The sequence below is a fragment of the Habropoda laboriosa genome, unplaced genomic scaffold (assembly GCF_001263275.1).
Source record: "Habropoda laboriosa isolate 0110345459 unplaced genomic scaffold, ASM126327v1 scaffold269, whole genome shotgun sequence".
Taxonomy (NCBI): Eukaryota; Metazoa; Arthropoda; class Insecta; order Hymenoptera; family Apidae; genus Habropoda; species Habropoda laboriosa.
Window position 1 is genome coordinate 363,022 of NW_017100417.1, and position 5,986 is coordinate 369,007.

A 5,986-nucleotide genomic window follows, 5' to 3' on the forward strand; every position below is an offset into this window, starting at 1 on the left:
ACGATACATGGAATATTAAAAACGAGAAAATAAATCCGTTCGACAGAAGAAGTGTGAAATATTTGGAAGAAAATATGTTTGAAGGCGTTTATTCGGCAAATTCGAACACTTCCCCGCCGAGGCAATATTTCAATCACCGTGATCACCTAGATTTATAGACCGTAGTCCTGGATGGGTTCAGGTTTAACTATTCACAATCCTGTAACTCTCCCGTGGTCAGTTTGGTGAACAACACGGAAAGCAATGAATGAAACAGTTATGCAAATGAATACAAATAAAAAGTATCCTAACTACGCCCCATGCACGGTAAATAAAGTCCAGGTATGAACAACGTCAATCAATCCTCTCAGTATGCTTCTGTAAATTTCTATCGGCATCGAACAATGTTTTTTCATCAATCGATGAATAAATTCTGCCAGCCGATTTTCACTTTACACAAGTCAAATAATTTCGTAAATGAAGCATACGTGTACCTGTACGAAAAGATGTCAATTTGACATTAAAAATAAATAATAAATTCGAATATTTCAGGGAAACTTAAGCAACGAAATGTAAAGATATTTCATTAAATAAATCCGATTAACGCTGTTCTATTTTAATGAGTTTATCTATAAGATTATTGATTTTTTTATATTGTTAAAATAAATTGTACTTAACGAAACGTTTATCAGAAGGATTTATTAAAAAAATGTCTCGGAGCATGTACTAAAACAAAATAATAATAATACTTCAACGTTTTACATCGGACATTCACACCAAAATATAAATTCTGAACATGAAAAACAATAATTTTGTAAACCCGCATATTCAACGAGGGATTCTATCTCAAGGGATGAAGAGTAATCAGAGCAACGGGCTTCTGGTCGAACAAAAAAGGCTCACGCAGCGGACAGAAATGTGACTTTGCACCAACATAACCATTTTGATGTAGAGAAAAGTGCATTGAACAGGTGTTGTTAATTAAAAATAGGTGAAATAAAAATTTTATTAATTACAACTTTAAATGCGTTCATCTCGAAACTACATTTACTCGTTTATTATTGTAACAAGGGAAAAAAAAAACAAATGTGGTACGATATTAAAATAGCATAGGAGAAAAACGAAAGTACCCGTCTCACCTTGGTTGCTTCGAAACAGACTCTCTTAACCCATTCAGCCAAAATAACGAGGTGAACTTGTAGTGCATAATCTGGGCCAAAGTACTCGACTACAAGTCAGACTCGTTGTTGCAAATTTCATCTGCCCAAATCTCATAATGCAGCGAGATGTTAATTTTAAATAACATTCCGTACTTATGTTCGTTAAATAAGACTAAGTTTGCTTCTCTCACGATTTAATGCCAACCGTATTTCTCACTTCGAATTAGAAAACACTTCGAGCCGAAACTAGGGTGGGCTGGAAATAATTTGAAACGCTTGTGACTCTCGCAAAATTAATGTACTTTCCACAAAACTATGTTTGCGAAACCGAGAAATCTTGTGTTTTCTCATATGCCTGGTTCCTAAACACTCAATATCGACTGATCTGTCATAAATTCACGGTCTGATGCAGAAATATAATAATAGGTTTAAGTTATATCACTTCTTCCTCTTGGACCTAATTTCCCACCAAGAGGATTAATAACGTAATTATAGGAATGTTGGGTTGTAGACTAATAGAAATATTGTAATACACTGCGACGAAGGTTGCAATGTCTCTCAATACGGTAACTCTAACTTTTTCTCGCAAACTCAAATAGTCTGTATCAGTGCTATTCAGTCGTTGCCCGCACGGGCAGCGTATTAGCCCTCCGCGGGCGTAAACAGATCGGCGGGCAACAAGCCACGCCTTCTCATATGCATGTACGTAAATATGTAGCGACCATCGTCTGTCTTACGAAGGAGAATTATTTCTCGAAGATATGTAACATAAGCGCTTTTTCTTCACTCTGCTTTAATAATGTATGTGACTTCACTAGCCCGCGAATTCGCCCTCAGCTTTGCCCGCGGGCATCGGCGGGCGCCCTTGCCCGCCTGAAGGCTTGCTGAACGGCGCTGCTCTGTATTCTGGATCTGAACACTAAGAATTGCCTCTCACGCGCCTCTTTCACACTCTTTTATCTCTCTCTCTTCTCTTCTCTCCTCTCCCTATTTCTCTATTCCTTTCATTCGACGCAGACGTTCTTAGAAAACATTCAGTCACGTCCACCCAAATCCTTCGATGACCACGCACCCTTCGTCCACACAATAATCTCAAGCACTCCGTCCCAAACACTCTTCCTCCGCACCTCTATCACTCTAGCTCAAGCACTCTTCATCCACGCATCTATCGTCGCATACAAAACATTCGTACAGAAATTCTAAAATTCTATCGCTCCTGCTTCATTGCGTTAAAATATCCTGTTACGTTGGTTAAATGATTATTGAAAATTATTGGAAACGGAATGCAGTACAACGAAATTGTTGAACGAATAACCGATCCTCTGCCTTCAACTTCCGCGTGCTTCTCTAGATTCTAAACAAAGACGAAGGAAATAGGAAGAGCGAGTCAGGGACTTTGATATCGCACTCGACGGTTTGCGGATTCCATAGTTTTGTCTGTCGTTTCACTTGCCGCACGATTATTCTCGAGCAACTATCTGAATCCACGATTTCAGCGTGCCTTGTGCAAACACCGATGTGAAACGAAATGGAAAATACGTGTAAGATATTTCCCACTCCCTATGAAAGATGAATCTGATTTTATATCAACAAATAGCTCGCGAGTAGATTCAGAGTGATATCACACGTTTCTCATTTCTAATTCAAACTCTCGGATATTTTTCAACGGTAACTTGTTATTCCTGAACAGAAAGTGTATCTTGAAAATTTTCTACCCCTTCGTTAACGAAAGGTTAATCTTATAGAAAATTTTATCGTACGTCGTAAAGAGTACGAAAATGATAAAACGACGATGAAAGGCAAAAGTCCCTGTATGAATTAATACAACCCCCTAGCTGGAACTAACACATGTGAAGTTCCACGTGTAAGCTCTCTGAGATTTGCATAAGGACCATTGCGCTAAGCAGGAATTTTCGTTTGATCCTTGGTGTTTGTGAATTCTACGGCTTCCTCAAAGAACCTCTTCGTTCTAGCAAGCAACTGCCTCGTCTTTGAAATTATCTGCCGCATATCCGAATCCGCAAAACGTGCTCAGTGTGCCAAGCGAATAAAAATTAATGCTTCGTTCTGGTTTCAACGAAAATAACGTTGAAACAAAAATTGAAAAAGGGCACACTGCTGTGGAACGGTTTTTGTGAGAAAATGTGCGAAAAAGTTACGCTGGGAAATTTGCAAGTTGCAGTTGTCGCCTGTAGAAATCGATGAAATAAACAGCTGCTCGTGAATTAAATTTCATTGTTTCACGACATATCGTTTTTTTTTTTTTTTTGCGTAGTTAATCGAAGTAAGTAATATATTACTTATAAGTAGGTAAATTTTAATAATAATTGTATTATTCGTATGTGATACTGCGAATTTAAAGAATTAGCGATAATTGCAGATGTAAGTAATACAAATAAGTAATCATGTAATTTGATTATTTTAATAAACAGCGAGTTGAAAAAGAGTGCAAAAGAGCAAAACACTTCAAAAAGAGTGCAACTTGCAATTAAAAATCTTTACAAATAAAGTTTCAAAAAAAATGTTTGAAACAACATAAATTTTTCAAACGGAGTAGCCAATCTTTTACATTAAAACTTGATGTGAAAAGGAATAAATTTATCAAAACTGTAACAGTGTTTGAAAAATTCAATTAAAAAATATTGTAAATCAAATCTAAAGAAATATTATACAATTCATTTTTGCAGATTCGAAAGGTGAATATTTTATTGAAGTTAATTTTCAATTTTTATGGACATTCGCACAGTTTCATGCATACACCAGTTATTTCATATATATCATATACACGTATAACATAAAAAATGAAAGATTAGTGCTGCATGTCCCATAATAGATTAAACAGTGGACAAAACAAGGAACAGATGAAAAAGGGCTTTTGCTCCAAGGATTTCCAATGAGATTATTAGCAAGACTATCTAGGAAATCTCTTAATTCCAACTAAAAATCAAAGAATGATTTGCAGAAAGGATGTTTATCAAGTAGTTTCTTCTCTAATGGTAATTATCCAAGTACATGTACTTCCGCTATTTAACCCTTATGCCAATAGCCACAATTGTCGTCCACTTTATCGTCCAATTTCAGTAGTTTCCTGATAAGAAAATTCTAAACTCGAAGCAAACACAGATAGGAAATGTGCCAAATAACAACGGTCTAGCCTAACATTAAAATCTTTCACCAAGAAGATCAAATATTTTAAGTGAGAAAATGTGCAAATACCCGGGTATTGCCATAAGGGTTAATTGAACAAAAAAAAGTGCATAGTTCCCAAAATATGCTTTACCAAATTTGCATTCTCCAATAAAAAAAAAAAGGAAAAGTAATTTCCTCATCGATCCAATAAAAAGCAGAACTTCCCGCTAATGAAACAAGAGCTATAACAACTACTTTGGCAAACTTTGCCCGAAATTTGCATACATTTGGAGGATTGGCGAAGTCCGGAAACTAAAATCACACTAGTGCTCTAAATAGGAGTCAATTAACTCACAGACGAAAGATTGTCTTGAAGTTCGACTTCTGGTGATTCAATAAAACTTTCCCAAGAATCCGTTCCCTTCCAAGACAAACTTATAAACATCGGCTACATCTTAGATGCTCTCCCGTCTTAAGCCGCATTTCACCCACTGACAAGTCTATCCAATTCCATTAAAAGCTACAATTTCCAATAGCTCGCTCGCCGGATACGTATGTTGATCGACTAACTTCGAATATATTTACTGAATACAGTGGAAACTAGGTTGGCAGTCCAGCGTAGGTAATAAACGGGCTTCTACCTGTGTAAACTGTCCAACTATCTAACCGTATGAAATTGTTATTATTGTCTGGGGACAGTGCTATAATTCAGACGGTGCCGTGACAACGGTTAGAAGTCAACGACACTGTCGCATTAAGGAAAATGCGTTAGCCTGTTCGCTGTTTGAGAAATTTCTTAATTAATTTCCACGCTGTGTCGTGGATTGTGCTTCGTACGACGAGAAGGGAAAAACAGCGAAGACTGTGTACGAGGAATATGAAATTACAGGAATATAGGAACCAAATGCGAAAACCAGGCGAAATTTCTCAAGGCTGCATGTATCAGGTTTGTGCAAACGAGACGTTTCTTCGACAGCTGAAATTAGGGGGTCTGTTAAGTTTTGTTCGATCGTGAATTTTTATAGGCAATAGTGAAGAAGAAGGAATTTGCTGTAGTTCACGTGTGTTGAATAGTAAAAGAATTTATGGTTCAATTGTTTGGACGTTATTACGTGACGGGATGGATAATCAGCATATAAACTTTCTGCTTGTTATCCCTTTGCACCCGAAGGTCCTTTTCTCTATAAAGTAGCAACAATTAATGTAATTTTTTAGAACTAATATTTTAATTAGAAGTTGGTTCTTTCGAACTATTTCACTGCTGTCCATAGATCTACTGTCGTGGAAAATATCCTTCGAGTTGCCTCTAATGATAAATTTAACGTCGTTTCTTAGTCGCCTCTCGACCTGCTGTCTTGGAAAATATCCTTCGAGTTGCCTCTAATGATAAATTTAACGTCGTTTCTTAGTCGCCTCTCGAGTGCAAAGGGTTAAAGTGACCTATAAAATTTTCTTCGCGATTTCCATAAATTGCAATTTTTTCAAAATTTTGGTACACGTTGTCTGAGTAGTGTACTAATCCTTCTAACTTCTCAAAAAAACTCAAGTCGTTTGGTTCAATTTTGATAATGTTATACCGTTCTATTGAGTGTTCGGATATTAGTGAGAGTAACTATATAAAATTTGAAATTGTGACTTTTAATTGGAAATGACTAGATAGGACTGTTGATGATAACGTTTTAAGAAAAATTATTGAAGACAATCTATGACGAAGAAGA